General features: G+C 45.5%; 1 pseudogene; it reads right to left on the reverse strand.

Moving 5' to 3' along the window:
• Positions 1-222: 222 nt before the first annotated feature.
• LOC135019046 (U1 spliceosomal RNA) lies at positions 223-401 on the reverse strand (annotated as a pseudogene).
• Between the last annotated feature and the right edge of the window lie 16832 nt (positions 402-17233).

Genomic DNA, 17233 nt, shown 5'->3' on the forward strand with positions numbered 1-17233 from the left:
AAACAGCTCTTCATTTTCTGGCTTTATTTTTATGCTAACAAATTTGTGCTCTGAAAAGTGTCCACAAAGCCAAGTATCTGATTAACACCTTTGTAGGGATGGTTTTTCACCTATTATTAAATTAAACTTGCTTCATTGGAAAGGCAGCAAGTGATGTCATCCAAGCAGTGGGTCAAAGTTGGCTTCAAACCTCGTCTGCTTATGAAAAGAGAAAAGGGGTATGCAGGGCATGGCGGCCTTTTGCGGTGCTTGGATGACCCCTAGTTCGCATTAAATAATGCAGTCGAGTTTCCCACATTTGGGGAAATCACAGGGGTCAGCATACCCAGAATGCAATGAATGAACCGCACCCTGGGAGAACAGTCTTCATGACCATGGTATCTCCTATGCAAAATAAGTATGATTTGGGATAGGGCTGGGGAGGGCCGCTGCTCAGGCACATCTCTGTCAAGTAAAGGAGATTCAACTGAGGCAGCACAAGGGAACTCTCATCTGGGGACAACAACTGCAGGGAGAACACATATTTTCAGATGAACATGGGAGGGCAGAAGGCTGCCTAATACTGAAGCACCCCCAAACAACAAACCAAATGCAACAACTAGTGCAAGCATTCCTGGGGGAAGGCCTGCAGCAGATGGATTTGCATATGGCGATGTCATCCAAGCAGTGGGTCAAAGTTGGCTTCAACCCTCGTCTGCATATGAAAAGAGAAAAGGGGCGTGCAGGGCATGGCGGCCTTTTGCGGCACTTGGATGACCCCTAGTTCGCATTAAACACCTCCACCCTCCGTCGGTGTGGGGCTCATGTTGGCTATGCCCCAGCCCCTGAAGCATTCAAGCTGATTTCTTGCAGCAGCTGGGCACTGTAACAGCTCCAGAGCTGCTCTGTAAGGCAAGTAAAAGGGTGTGGGCCCTGCAGCACTACCTGTAGTTCGCATTGTGCGAGACCCCTAGTTCGCATTAAACACCCCCACCCTCCTTCGGTGTGGGGCTCATGTTGGCCATGCCCCAGCCCCTGAAGCATTCATGCTGATTTCTTGCAGCAGCTGGGCACTGTAACAGCTCAAGAGCTGCTCTGTAAGGCAAGTAAAAGGGTGTGGGCCCTGCAGCACTACCTGTAGTTTGCATTGTGCATTGGAAGGCACAAAGTAAGCAGACAGGAGGAGAAGTCAGGATAGTGCACAAGGGTATAGACGGGAGGGGCTCAAGAAAAAAGAAGTGGAAACAGACAGCAAACTAGGCTTCCAATGCACAATGCAAACTACAGGTAGTGCTGCAGGGCCCACACCCTTTTACTTGCCTTACAGAGCAGCTCTGGAGCTGTTTAATCACTCAATTGGATTTTTCTGCCAGCATAATTTTTCTCTTACATCCTAGAGGATGCTGGGGACTCCGTAAGGACCATGGGGGATAGACGGGCTCCGCAGGAGACATGGGCACTTAAAGAAAGACTTTAGATCTGGGTGTGCACTGGCTCCTCCCTCTATGCCCCTCCTCCAGACCTCAGTTTACTACTGTGCCCAGAGGAGACTGGGTGCTTTTCAGGGAGCTCTCCTGAGTTTCCTGACAGAAAGTATATTTGTTAGATTTTTTTATTTTCAGGGAGCCTGCTGGCAACAGACTCCCTGCATCGAGGGGCGGAGGGGAGAGATGCACACCTACTTCTGTGAGTTGATAGGCTCTGCTTCTTAGGCTACTGTACAGCATTAGCTCCAGAGGGATCGGTACGCAGGTCTCACCCTCGCCGTCCGTCCCAGAGCCGCGCCGCCGTCCCCCTCGCAGAGCCGGAAGATAGAAGCCGGGTGAGTATGAGAAGAAAAGAAGACTTCAGAGGCGGCGGAAGACTTCATGATCTTCACTGAGGTAACGCACAGCAGTAAAGCTGTGCTCAATTGCTCCCATACACCTCACACACGGCAGTCAGTGTAAGGGTGAAGGGCTCAGGGGGGACGCCCTGGGCAGCAATATAGACCTCTCTTTGGCAAAATAAATATATATGCAGCTAGGCACTGTATATATATATATAAGAGCCCCCGCCATTTTTTTACTATATTTGAGCGGGACAGAAGCCCGTCGCTGAGGGGGTGGGGCTTCTCCCTCAGCACTCACCAGCACCATTTTCTCCACAGCACCGCTGAGGGGAAGCTCCACGGACTCTCCCCTGCTTATACCACGGTAGAAAGAGGGTCTTAAAGAAGAGGGGGGCACATAATTAGGCGCATATATATATGGAAATACAGCGCTACTGGGTAAACATAAAATTATTGTGTTTTTTTCCTGGGTCATATAGCGCTGGGGTGTGTGCTGGCATACTCTCTCTCTCTGTCTCTCCAAAGGGCCTTGTTGGGGAACTGTCCTCAGATAAGAGGATTCCCTGAGTGTATGGTGTGTCGGTACACGTGTGTCGACATGTCTGAGGTAGAAGGCTCTCCTAGAGAGGAGCAGGAGCAAATTAATGTGGTGTCTCCATCGACAACGCCGACACCTGACTGAATGGATATGTGAAATGTTTTAAGTGCTAATGTAAACTTATTACACAAGAGATTAGACAAAGCTGAAGCTAGGGAACAGTCAGGGAGTCAACCCATGCCTGTCCCTATGTCGCAGGGACCTTCGGGGTCTCAAAAGCGCCCACTATCCCAAATAGTTGACACAGATACCGACACGGATTCTGACTCCAGTGTCGACTACGATGATGCAAAGTTACAGCCAAAATTGGCTAAATGTATTCGATATATGATTATTGCAATAAAAGATGTTTTGCACATCACAGAGTCCCCTGTCCCTGACACGAGGGTACACATGTATAAGGGAAAGAAACCTGAGATAACCTTTCCCCCCTCACATGAGTTGAACGAATTATGTGAAAAAGCTTGAGAATCTCCAGACAAAAAGCTGCAGATTCCCAAAAGGATTCTTATGGCGTATCCTTTCCCGCCAATGGACAGGATACGGTGGGAATCCTCCCCTAGGGTGGATAAAGCATTGACACGCTTATCCAAAAAGGTAGCGCTGCCATCCCAGGATACGGCTACCATCAGGGACCATGCTGACCGCAAGCAGGAGGTTACCCTAAAGTCCATTTACACACATTCTGGTACCTTACTCAGACCGGCAATTGCGTCGGCCGGGGTTGTAGCGCGGTGGCAGCATGGACAGATACCTTATCAGCAGAGATTGAGACCCTAGATAAGGATGCTATGTTATTGACCATAGGGCATATAAAAGATGCTGTCCTATATATGAGAGATGCTCAAAGTGACATTAGTCTACTGGGTTCTAGAATAAACGCTATGTCGATTTCTGATAGACGAGTCCTATGGACCCGGCAATGGACAGGTGATGCCGACTCAAAAAGGCATATGGAGGTTTTACCTTACAGGGGTGAGGAATTGTTTGGGGAAGGTCTCTCGGACCTAGTCTCCACAGCTACAGCTGGTAAATCAAATTTTTTGCCTTATATTCCCTCACAGCCTAAGAAAGCACCACATTATCAAATGCAGTCCTTTCGATCACAGAGAAACAAGAAAGTACGAGGTGTGTCCTTTCTTGCCAGAGGTAAGGGCAGAGGGAAGAAGCTGCACAACACAGCTAGTTCCCAGGAACAGAAGTCCTCCCCGGCCTCTACAAAATCCACCGCATGACGCTGGGGCTCCGCTAAAGGAGTCCGCCCAGTTGGGGGCACGTCTTCGAGTTTTCAGCCACATCTGGGTTCATTCGCAGGTGGATCCCTAGGCAATAGAAATTGTTTCTCAGGGTTACAAGCTTAAATTCGAAGAGGTGCCTCCTCGCCGGTTTTTCAAATCGGCCCTACCATCTTCTCCCCAGGAAAGGGAGATAGTGTTAAATGCAATTCACAAATTGTATCTTCAACAGGTGGTGGTCAAGGTTCCCCTGCTTCAACAAGGAAAGGGAAATTATTCGACCCTGTTTGTAGTCCCAAAACCGGACGGTTTGGTCAGACCCATATTAAATTTAAAATCCCTGAACCTATACTTGAAAAGGTTCAAGTTCAAGATGGAATCGCTAAGAGCGGTCATCGCCAGCCTAGAAGGGGGGGATTTTATGATATCTCTGGACATAAAGGATGCATACCTTCATGTACTCATTTATCCACCTCATCAGGCGTACCTAAGATTTGCGGTACAGTATTGTCATTACCAATTTCAGACGTTGCCGTTTGGTCTCTCCAGAATTTTCTCCGAGAATTTTCACCAAGGTAATGACGGAAATTATGGTGCTCCTGCGAAAGCAAGGTGTCACAATTATCCCGTACTTGAACGATCTCCTCATAAAAGCGAGATCAAGAGAGCAGTTGCTGAACAGCGTATAACTTTCACTGAAGGTGTTACAGCAACACGGCTGGATTCTCAATATCCCGAAGTCGCAGTTGGTTCCTACGACTCGTCTGACTTTGCTTGGGCATTATTCTGGATACGGACCAGAAAAGGGTTTATCTTCCGATAGAAAAGGCCCAGGAACTCATGACTCTGGTCAGGAACCTATTGAAACCAAAACAGGTGTCAGTGCATCACTGCACTCGAGTCCTGGGAATGATGGTGGCATCATACGAGGCCATTCCCTTCGGCAGGTTCCATGCGAGGATCTTGCAATGGGACCTACTGGACAAGTGGTCCGGGTCACATCTACAGATTCATCAGTTGATCACCCTGTCCCCCAGGGCCAGGGTATCTCTCCTGTGGTGGCTGCAGAGTGCTCACCTTCCAGAGGGCCGCAGGTTCGGCATTCAGGACTGGATCCTGGTGACCACGAACGCGAGCCTCCGAGGTTGGGGAGCAGCCACACAGGGAAGAAATTTCCAAGGTCTTTGGTCAAGTCAGGAGACTTGTCTTCACATCAACATCCTGGAGCAAAGGGCCATATACAACGCCCTATGTCAAGCGGAGACCTTACTTCGCGACCAACCAGTTCTGATCCAGTCAGACAACGTCACCGCAGTAGTTCATGTAAACCGCCAAGGCGGCACAAGGAGCAGAGTGGCGATGGCGGAAGCCACCAGAATTCTTCGCTGGGCGGAGAATCATGTAAGCTGTCAAAGTCAGAAAAATATCACGATGCACACTGCCATATTTGCACCTCATATGTGTCCCTGCTGCGCATGCGTGCGCTCTCCCGTGCGTGCGCATACTCGCTGTTGCGGGCACCCGCAGGCGCACGGTATGCACATTTACGGTAGAGATTGTGTGCGTCTAGCGGGCGACTCTTTCGTTACATATTTTCACCATATAATGCATTTTGTAGATTATGGTCCCTTTGATAGATTCTGAAAGTTTAGTTAATGTAGTATGTTCCTGGACAGAGAGATCCCTCATTGTTTGATACGAAGGGTCAGACAGGAGTAATACAGTGGTGTTTAGTATCCATCGGAAGAGTATTTAATTAGCAATATTCCGGTGTTGGTTTGAAGCGGATCAATCGCTCGTGCGAATAGTTATGGACATAAGAAGTTTATGAACATTTACTGTATTTGCACTTACTTATCCATGCGGCGGGAAACCCAGTTTCCCTCCCACCTGAGCTGTTGGAAATAGTCACAGCCCACCTGTATGAATCAACCTATGACCTTTTGTTATAATGCGAAGACGAATTCCTGTGTCCAATGAACAATGAGATTGTAGGGACCATTGAATTGTATTGTGTGTGGGGCATAAATAGACAGGCCGATCACATCCAGCACTCACTCTTCATCGGTTATCATTGCTGAAAATCGGGAGCTGGATGTCCAGAGGCGCATGCGATCGTTTCCTTTGTGCGTAAGTTTTCTCCGTAATCATATTGTCTTTTCTTGTTATTATGGGCCATATCTTTCTCTCTCTCTCTTCTCTTTCTCTCATTTTCTCTTAAACGTACTTGTATTGTATTTACTGTGTAGTTACCTGGTTAGTTAGTCTATGTTATATTGTAGTGTATGACTTGTATTGTATTAATTCTTTTGCAAGTATAACATTCATAATATATATATTAGGCGTTGGACCCTAAGCACGGTATTTGTGTATTTCTTATAGTGTTAAGTATTCTCAGAGCGTCGGTGACGCTCGAACAGCTTTTGAGTTAATAAGGTTATACAGTGTTGCATTTACACCCTATCTCTACACTAAGGTTTTACAGCAAATTACATTGTTTGTGGTTTAGACATAAAGGTTTAACATTGTGAGCGTCGGCGCCGCTCGTGATCTCCTCGTGGTCTCGAGCGTCCGCTACGCTGATAGCGTAGCATTACGGTAGTCGCTCACCTATAAGTGTGCCCGATACCAACAGCGTATTCTCGTGAGCGTCTGTATCGCTCGAGCAGCCCGCTCCCGATACAGCGTCCGTTACGCTATAGCGAACCATTACGTTAGTCAGCAGCCAATAGCGTGCCTGCCTGTGATCTCTTGGCCGTGAGCGAACGTGACGCTTGAGCGTCTCGACCACGGCTAAGCGATTGTTACGCAACGAGCGTACCCTTACGGTACTCCATACGCAAATAGCGTACAGTGTTCTTAGACCTCACAAAGGGTTTTAAATAAGATAAATATTTAGCTTTATCAATTGGCGGCTCGTCCTGTCCTTCACATATCTCTGCTAGGTAATTTCAGCAGACATTATCCATCAGCAAAGGGCGGGAGATCATATTCTTCGCAGTGCTGACGGGATAAGCGTCTGTTTCGCTTAGTAAAGGGTGCTGAAGGAATCCGGGAACCGGAGGTAAGAACAACACACTAGTGTCTTTTAAAACTGTTTATTTCTATCTTGCGTACGCACACACGCATATCTGCATTTCTTTTTCATTCATGTATTTTCATATATCACTCTCCTGTTTGCCATTTTATAATTGATAAAACGTGCTAAGAGAGATTTGTCGCTATTTCATAGTTAAAGTGTAAAAGTAATGCGTTAAGGGATAAAGTGTAAAGCACACACGCAGCTCTACCTATGGTAAAAGGAGAGATTGGTGTGTTGCACGGTAGACGATCGAGGATCATCTACATTGATAAAACGTGTTAGTTGTGTTACGGTGGACATTGGTTTTGTATACACGTGTCTCTAACAAAAGGCTGAGACTCGCGTACGCAAAGGCCGACGCACGCAGCGTAAATTACGCAACGGAGCGTCTGGGTACGCCCACGTAACTCAAATCACACGATAGTGTTGATTTTTAAATAGCACAATAAGCGATAAATAGCGCAATAAGCGATAAATAGCGCAACAGGCGATAAATAGCGCAACAAGCGATAAATAGCGCAACAGGCGATAAATAGCGCAAATCTATTTTAAATCCGAAATTTAAATTAACAGATCCTTCTCCAAATTTACAACACATCTGGTCTAAAGAAAAATTTCTGCGCAGAAATAGAAATAGAAACAAAAGTGTGTATGTGGTGAGTGAGTGTTTGTTTTTACAATTTTGGGGATTGAACCACAGAAATCATCGAGTTCTCGTGAAGTACATACGTGTAAGTGACATACGTGGTGGCTAGGGAGGCATCTCTGGTTAAACATAAAATTTGAGCATTAGAGTGTAGCAGACCAGGAGGTCATACTGTAACAGACCAGGAGGTCAGACCAGGAGGTCGCATAACAGACCAGGAGGTCCAAGTACAGCAGACAAGGAAGTCCGCTATAGAGACAAGGCACAACACCAAGAAGGGTTGGTGCGACACCCATATAGGCCATAAAAAGCTCAGGCTGAAGGAATTCGCAGCTGCTGAATGTCGATTCCACTGGTCGCTCCGTACATAAGATTAGTTGCTTATGTGCTGAACGATTGTACCGCACGTAATTGTGTGCATTAAGTTAGTCTGACCAGTACCATTTGTGTACAAACCCGGTCATAAAACTATTTGTATATTCTGACGTGATTTGTGTAATTTTTTATTTTCTGAAGGGAAGTTCGCTGGTCACTCAGGAATTGTCCAACAACCAATAGTTACTGGAAAGAGTAAGTGTTCTTCGGATATCTCTCGCATGTTCCAGTAAATAGAGGTTCATAGGGGCCCTGGGTCGAGTACGCCAGCACTATATCAGTGTGTGGGCGTATTGGTCGGCGTGGACGAGTGAGTGAGGTGCTCGGTAAACTTCACCGTCAACCTATCTTTTAATATTTTGGTTTTTTGTAAAGGTTCGCTGAAGACCCTGAGATAAAGGTCAGAGGTAGAGCAAGCAACACCTGCAAATTATGGGGGCCAGCTGTTCAGGAAGGGGGCGATCAACCTCGGTTCGGGTTGATTCAGTAAACCGACAAGTCGGGTCGGCAAGGTATGTAATGTGTGAAAAATATGGTTTACATACAGAAATTTTATGTGATGAATGGGAGAGAATGACAGTACATGACGGGGAGAAATTCCCAAGAGTAGGTAGCTTCAGCCCAGAAGTGTTAATGAATTTAAGGAGGAGGATATGTCTCATTAAATCAACAAAGAGACGAATCCAACATTATGATTATTTGCAGCTATGGCAACAGGAGGGTGAAATACAGAGAGGATTGGCTCTGGCGGCGGGATCTGGCCCTATCAGGAAACTGATAGCCATGGCCCCGCCGCCACCATACATATCAGGAGAGAAATTGGTTGCGGAGAATGACGCATCAGGGGGTAACAAACAGGCACTTAGCAACTGTATAAATGTTAAGGATAATGTTAATAAGTTAACCAATGCAAGTATTAACCCGTGCAAGTTGTACCCTGTTTTGAACTTTCCCCAGGAGTGTGATCAAGAGGACGAATCGGCAACAATATCGGCGCTCTCTCTAGCAGCCACTATATCAGAAACGACAGTAGGCACGGCCCAGCCCATAAGATTAGTAACAAAGCCCCCTAGCGGAGGGACAGGTGAGGTCGTATCAACGGGTAAGTACGGCACCTTACACTATGCTGAAACCATTTCACCACAGGCTGTAGAATCTACACAGAATGATGTTAGTAGACTTAATCCTGTTAGGGTAATAGCTGTTCCAAATGGGAAAACTGACACATCAGGAGTCACTCCTATCAGGAACATTGCCATGTATAGCCCATTTTCCAGAATGGAATTAAGGACCATAGTGTCTGAATTCCCTGACCCCAGAAAAGACTTAGTTGCTAGCCAAAAATACATCAGAGACCTAGGAAACACTTTAGAGCCCAATAACAAAGACTGGCAGATATTGCTGAGGGCATGTTTACCCTCCAATGTCGACTCAGCTCAATTTTTAGCTGACTGTGGATTGGATCTGGATGTACCTCTTACAGATGTGTACAACAAAGATAACGTAAAAAGAATACATTTACAGTTAAAGGAGTATTTCCCAGCTGTAGCCAAATGGAATAGAATTTTTTCCATTAAACAAAAAGAGACAGAAACAGCTGCTGATTATTTTCACCGGGCATTATTAGAAATGGCAAAGTACACTGGCATAGAGGACATTAGGACCAATGCAAACCATCAAGAAGTAGCAGTATCTGTGCTAATGGATGGTTTAAAAGAAGCATTAAAGACAAGGGTACAGACCACGCAACCATGTTGGCGAGGTCTGTCAGTGGCTACTTTGAGAGAGGCTGCTATTGATCACGACCGGAATATCACCAGACACAGGGAGTCGCAAGGTGATAAGTTAATGTCAGTAAGTATACAGGCCCTGACCACAAAACAGCCTGTGTTTATATCACCAAACCCTGTGGGTAAGTCAAATGTGGTAACATGTTATTTTTGTCATAAACAGGGACACATAGTACGAGACTGTAGAGCGAAAAATTCGCAAAGATCTTACCAACCCCCTAGACAACGACACGACACACGACATTGGGAGCAAGGTCCGCAGAGACGGAGTTATGAGCCACATGCAGGAGAAACAAAAAGATACCCCCCGAACAGAGACTGGCAAACTCCTGGCAGTTCCCATTTAACCCCTTCACAAGTAGTTGCTGCCAGCGGGATTCAGGGAGGTCACCATACCCAATAGGGGTGTGGCCATACCTGTAATCTGCAGCCAGTAAAATTGATTGCAAGCCTTGGGAGTGAACCTTAAATTGCAATCAATGTAGCTGGTAAATCATTAAACTTTCTTGTAGACACAGGGGCGGCCAAATCAGTGATAAATTCGACAGTGGGCATGAGAACCACTGGTAAGACAATTCCAGCCATAGGGGTAACGGGAGTAGTCCAGCATTACCCTGTTAGCAAACCAGCCGAGATTACAGTAGGGCCTTTACATACCAAGCATTCCTTTTTGCTGGCTGCATCGGCACCGACTAATCTCCTGGGAAGAGACTTATTGTGTAAAATGGGGTGCGTCATTTATTGTACTCCTGAAGGTGTATTCTTGGACATACCTGAGAATCACGCTCAGGAAGTGCGAGACATGTTAGACTCCCCATCAAAATTAATGTCACATACCATTATGACAAATAGGACTCCATCCCAAGTAGAAGAAATGACATCCCAGATACCAGAGTCACTTTGGACTAAAGATGGACAGGACACTGGATTAATGGCAAACGTAGCTCCAGTAGTTGTACAAGTAAAAGATGGTAGGATAGCTCCAAAAATCCCACAGTACCCTCTGAAGCCAGAGGTGGAGTTAGGAGTGTATCCCGTAATAGAGCGCTTGCTACAACAGGGTATTCTGGTAAGAACGTCCAGCACTGCCAATAGTCCCATCTTCCCTGTGAAAAAGAGTGGGGGGAGGGGTTACCGGCTAGTGCAGGATCTAAGGGGGATCAACAAAATAGTTGAGAGTCAGTTCCCCGTAGTGCCAAATCCAGCTGTCATCCTTATGCAAATCCCTCCCACTGCGAAATTTTTCACTGTTATTGACCTCTGCTCCGCTTTCTTTTCGGTACCTCTGCACCCTGACAGCCAATATTTGTTTGCATTCACATACAGAGGAGTCCAATACACATGGACTCGATTACCACAAGGTTTCATAGACAGTCCAAGTATATTTTCCCAGGCTTTGCATGATTGTTTACAGTCTTTCCAACCAGAGAGTGGATCAGTATTAATACAGTACGTGGATGATCTACTACTGTGTTCTGATTCATTGGAAGCATCCCTGAAGGATACGAAACAGCTCCTGTTTCATCTTTCAGACACAGGACACAAGGTTTCCAAAGACAAGTTGCAATTATGCCAAACTAAGGTAAAATATTTGGGACACTGTCTAACACAAGGACTGAGACACCTGACCACTGATAGAATTCAAGCAATTAGAGACATGACTCTGCCAAAAACCCAGCAACAGATCAGAACATTTTTAGGAATGTGTGGGTATTGCCGTAACTGGATCCCAGGGTTTTCCATTCTAGCGTTACCTCTGCAGGAGATGGTCTCCTCAAACAAACCTGATCGGATTTCGCATACAGACGAGTCCGAGATGGCATTTGAGAGACTTAAACAGTGCCTAACGCAGGCACCAGCATTAGGTATGCCAGACTATGGGAAACCCTTTGAGCTGTACGGAACAGAAAGTGCTGGTTGCGCGGCAGGCGTCTTAACCCAAAAGCACGGTGATGCCAGCAGGCCAGTAGCATACTACAGCGCTCAGCTAGACACGGTAGCGCGATCCCTCCCCACATGCTTGCGAAGCGTCGCTGCGATAGCATTGCTAGTAACGAAAAGCGAAGATGTAGTGCTAGGTCACAACCTCACAATTCATACACCACATGCAGTGTCAGCCTTGCTAAATTCTGCCCAAACCAGGCACGTCTCATCAGCGCGGTTTACAAGATGGGAATTGGCACTAATGGCCCCCGTAAACATCACCATAAGGAGATGCAGTGCATTAAATCCTGCAACATATCTCCCAGGTGTGCCTGGACAGGCACAAAGGGTGGAGGATGAGAGTGGTGGGGAAGGAGAATTTAACACACAGGAGGACACACATGATTGTATGGAATATTTGACCCAAAATTTTACCGCAAGGCCTGACATCAGTGACAACCCGCTGAAAAATGTAGATCTAACTTTCTACACGGACGGTAGTTGTCACAGACAGTCAGACTCGGGAGACTTGTGTACTGGATACGCAGTCGTAGATGACCAAGGCACCATAGAAGCGGAACCGCTAGGCCCACCTCACTCAGCCCAGGTTGCTGAACTGGTCGCCCTAACCAGAGCATGTGAATTGGCTAAGGGCAAATCAGCCAATATCTACACCGACTCTAGATACGCATTCGGGGTAGTCCATGATTTCGGAGCCCTATGGCGCCTCAGAAATTTCATGACGGCAGCTGGTACACCGGTAGCGCATGCAGCTCACATCAAAAGGCTTCTAACAGCGATACAGGAACCCGACAGAGTGGCTGTTATCAAGTGTAAAGCACACACATATAGCCAGGACCCAGTATCACTTGGTAACAGCCGAGCAGACGAAGCAGCTAAGTTAGCAGCTGGTAACCCCAGACAGACAGACACCACACAACTGATGGTATTTAATACCATCAACACACAGAAGTTGTGTGAAATGCAAAATTTGTGTTCCACACAGGAAAAGGCAGTCTGGAAGGCGAAGGGATATGGCCAGGAGTCCTCAGGACTCTGGACGGATGGACAAGGTAAACCGGTGGCCCCCAGAGCATATCTTCCATGTTTAGCTGAGGCAGCTCACGGGCTGACTCATCTGGGCAAGGAAGGAAAGTGCAAGTTGGTAAGAGCATATTGGTGCGCCCCAGGATTTTCATCTCATGCAAGTAAGAGAGCAATGTCATGCCTTACCTGTTTGAGAAAGAATATCGGAAAGGCAATACCAACAGAACCATCTTATATCCCACCTGCAGGCGGTCCTTTCCAGGCAATACAGATTGACTTCATTCAATTACCCCCTTGTCGAAATTTGAAATATGTACTTGTTTGTATAGATGTGTTCTCAAATTGGGTTGAAGCATTCCCGGCGGCCACAAATACCGCTATGTTTACTGCTAAGAAAATTGTGCAGGAATTTGTATGTAGATATGGTATCCCTAGAATTATCGAAAGTGATAGGGGTACCCATTTTACAGGTGATGTCTTTCAAGGAATGTGTAAGTTGATGGGAATTGATAGCAAGCTGCACACTCCATACCGTCCACAGGCGAGTGCGAAGGTGGAAAGAGTGAATAGCACTATTAAAAATAATTTGAGCAAAGTTATGGCAGAAACAGGATTGACATGGCAAGAAGCTTTACCCATTGTACTGTACAGCATCAGAACCACTCCCAGGTCCCCTCTTAATCTGTCCCCTTTTGAAATCTTGTTTGGTCGACAACCGCATGTTATGATTAACCCTCAGGATGATTTGAAGTGTAACAATGAAGTGACTGTAAAGTACCTGGTTAATATGAGTAAACAGCTAAGGAATCAAAATAATAATTTGAAGTTGGTGATTCCTGATTTACCAGATAGTAATTGTCATGACATTGAACCTGGGGAGTATGTAATGATACGAAATTTTCTACGCTCAGGTTGCCTTATTGACAGATGGGAAGGACCATACCAAGTCTTATTGACTAGCACTACAGCATTGAAAGTTGCCGAGAGAGAGACTTGGGTTCATTCGTCCCATTGTAAGAAGGTTGCTGATCCAGAGAGGTCCCGTGATAAGGAACAGACGGTAGAGGACGTTGTATCACTGGAGTGTCTGTTCCAGGAGGACTGAGGCGGCACCTGAGCATTGAAAATCACAAGATCAAAAGCAGTTGTCGATTCCCTGTTCCCTTTTATTGTTTTTCTCCAACTTCCCATCCCCTCTCCCTCAAATTATTTTCCCCCCCTTCTCATTCTTCTTCGTTTCCTCCTATAAGATGGACTTGCCCCAAGAGACTGTGATCCGGATTTTCCTGTTGACCATGATGTTGACCAGAGCAGTCTGTTCCGGCGAGAGTACCATGGAGGTCGAGAGAGGTTCTGGAATGGGTTCTGATGACAGAGATGGAGGCGTAGTTTTCCGAGAACAACATAATCAACAAGCAAAGGCGAGTATCAGAAAACGATCCGATAGCATTGACAATAGAAGGAATTGTGAAGGATTGTTAGCTGAAGAAAACTGTATCTGTAGGCTCTGTGACAACGTAGTCGAGGATGGGTGCATTAAGAAATGCCAATCCAGTTTTAATATCCACATGGACCGGCATCCCTTGAGTGACTATCACTCCTTAGTGGGTAGCGTGTTAAATCAAACAGATTGTTGGGTATGCTCTCAAGTACCTCAAGGTCATAGCAAATCAGGACTAGTACCATTTCCTTTAACGATAGGGGAGGTACTTGAGCTAAGTGGTGGGAGACCGGTGGACAGGAGGTTTAATATCTCCAGTCCTCCTAGTTTGAAGCTCCACCAATATCATGTGGATAGATCCCTCATATGTTTTAACATTTCCAATCCCCGAAAGCCGGGAAATTGGGAAGTGTCATGGAGTAACCAAACCATGACCTTTTCATATAGAGCAGATAGAATGCCGACAGATACAGAGCTTATACGCCACATAGCCAGTAGAGGAAAATCTTTCCGGTATAGGTATACCCTAGGAAGTAGGATTACGAGAGTTGGAGAGGTATCACCAGGATACTGTGCACATATCGTACAAGCTGATACGTGTACTAGACAGATGGGAGAATTAGGGTTAGGAGATTTCACATGGAAAATGTGTAATATGGTTATGTCCTACTCCGTCCCATATGTTCTCCCCGATGATGCATATTTCATATGCGGGAGGAAGGCGTATAAGTGGCTTGCCCCAAACTCTGAAGGATTGTGTTATATTGGAAAAGTATTGCCTGAGGTAATGACTGTATCACATGCCAAAATGAAAGACATACACCGTGTTGCCCAAACTCCTTATACTCACACCCATTACGAGCACGTAGTTAAACGGCACCTGATAGAAAGAACAGAGCACCCGGCCTCTGACATGATCCATGAATCCACCGGGATTCAGTTTCTACTTGCGTTAGACCTCACTCGCACCGCCAGAGGAGTGTTGAATTATAAATACATATCTGCGCTCGCAAATTTGTTAGACAATATCACAGAAATGTATGATGACACGTTTAGGTATACTGGAAGAGAACTTCAAGCTTATAAAACAGAACTAGTTCAGCATAGAATGATTCTCAATTATCTCACAGCAGTAACAGGTGAATATTGTGTCACACTGGCAACGCAGTACGGCGTGAAATGCTGCACATATATAACGAATAGTACCGAGGACCCGGTCGAGGTCATAGACCAAAAGATGGACGATATTCTCCAATTGAAGTGGGAATTTCGCAGGAGACACAATCTCACCCTTGCTGCTGTGAGTAATGAGCTGACTAGTTGGGTGTCATGGTTGAACCCGCGAAATTGGTTCTCCGGTTTAGGAGAATGGGCTCAAGGAGTTATAACGGATGTAGGGAAGTTTCTCCTATGTATCTTAGGTGTTATCATAACGATTGGCTTGATATTTAGATGCGGTCAGGCTTTAACGAAGTGCAAACGAAGTACCAGGGTGATGAGTTTAAGGAGTGAGGGAATTGTAATGCGATTTCTACGGTCCGTTTCTTTCACCTGTTTTTCCGTTTTCCTCTGAGGTAAAAAGACCCACTTGGACGAGGAATTTGATGAGCCGATATACAGACAACAGATGGATTAAAGAAGAAGTTTTGACAACCTTATACACAGATTTTTGATGAACTATGCCATAGATCCCCAGTTTCCCTAGAAATTTTAAAATTACGCTAGCCCAACACTTTTGTAAATCTATGGACATTGACAAAGCTTTTTGCTCGCACCTTATGGGCAAAAGCACAAAGAAGACTGCATTCAACAGACACCAAACAAGACCTCAATCGACGAATGTTCATTAACCTGACATAGAATACCACTGCATTTACCGTAATTATGTATTTTCTTCATCTCTACAACCTTCAGGTAATTACACACATAGTATAGGGAATACAGGCACAGATATCAGCAATCACATATTCCCCCATTCATGTATCATCAACTAAAATGTGCTCCCCATTTTTGTTACAACCAAAATCCGAAAAAAGCTCGGTAAAGTTTGACAGCCCATCCACAGACCCGTACCACGGGATAAAAAGGAATTCAAATGTATACTTCGCAATACCTCGAAGCTTGATTTAAAACACGTACGGCACGATGATACATGACCCCCCAAACATGGATTCATACACACATGCTTCTGCTATCTCACTAGGTCATACCCTTTTCCTACCTTCTCCTCTCCTCCCCTACCCAACCATGTAAATGTATTAACCCCTGACATATATTTTTCTCTTTTTGAAATGTTTTAGGAAGTGGCAGTTATTGTTGACTGCCAAAGGGTGGACTGTCAAAGTCAGAAAAATATCACGATGCACACTGCCATATTTGCACCTCATATGTGTCCCTGCTGCGCATGCGTGCGCTCTCCCGTGCGTGCGCATACTCGCTGTTGCGGGCACCCGCAGGCGCACGGTATGCACATTTACGGTAGAGATTGTGTGCGTCTAGCGGGCGACTCTTTCGTTACATATTTTCACCATATAATGCATTTTGTAGATTATGGTCCCTTTGATAGATTCTGAAAGTTTAGTTAATGTAGTATGTTCCTGGACAGAGAGATCCCTCATTGTTTGATACGAAGGGTCAGACAGGAGTAATACAGTGGTGTTTAGTATCCATCGGAAGAGTATTTAATTAGCAATATTCCGGTGTTGGTTTGAAGCGGATCAATCGCTCGTGCGAATAGTTATGGACATAAGAAGTTTATGAACATTTACTGTATTTGCACTTACTTATCCATGCGGCGGGAAACCCAGTTTCCCTCCCACCTGAGCTGTTGGAAATAGTCACAGCCCACCTGTATGAATCAACCTATGACCTTTTGTTATAATGCGAAGACGAATTCCTGTGTCCAATGAACAATGAGATTGTAGGGACCATTGAATTGTATTGTGTGTGGGGCATAAATAGACAGGCCGATCACATCCAGCACTCACTCTTCATCGGTTATCATTGCTGAAAATCGGGAGCTGGATGTCCAGAGGCGCATGCGATCGTTTCCTTTGTGCGTAAGTTTTCTCCGTAATCATATTGTCTTTTCTTGTTATTATGGGCCATATCTTTCTCTCTCTCTCTTCTCTTTCTCTCATTTTCTCTTAAACGTACTTGTATTGTATTTACTGTGTAGTTACCTGGTTAGTTAGTCTATGTTATATTGTAGTGTATGACTTGTATTGTATTAATTCTTTTGCAAGTATAACATTCATAATATATATATTAGGCGTTGGACCCTAAG

Source organism: Pseudophryne corroboree, unplaced genomic scaffold (genome assembly GCF_028390025.1).
Source record: "Pseudophryne corroboree isolate aPseCor3 unplaced genomic scaffold, aPseCor3.hap2 scaffold_330, whole genome shotgun sequence".
Taxonomy (NCBI): Eukaryota; Metazoa; Chordata; class Amphibia; order Anura; family Myobatrachidae; genus Pseudophryne; species Pseudophryne corroboree.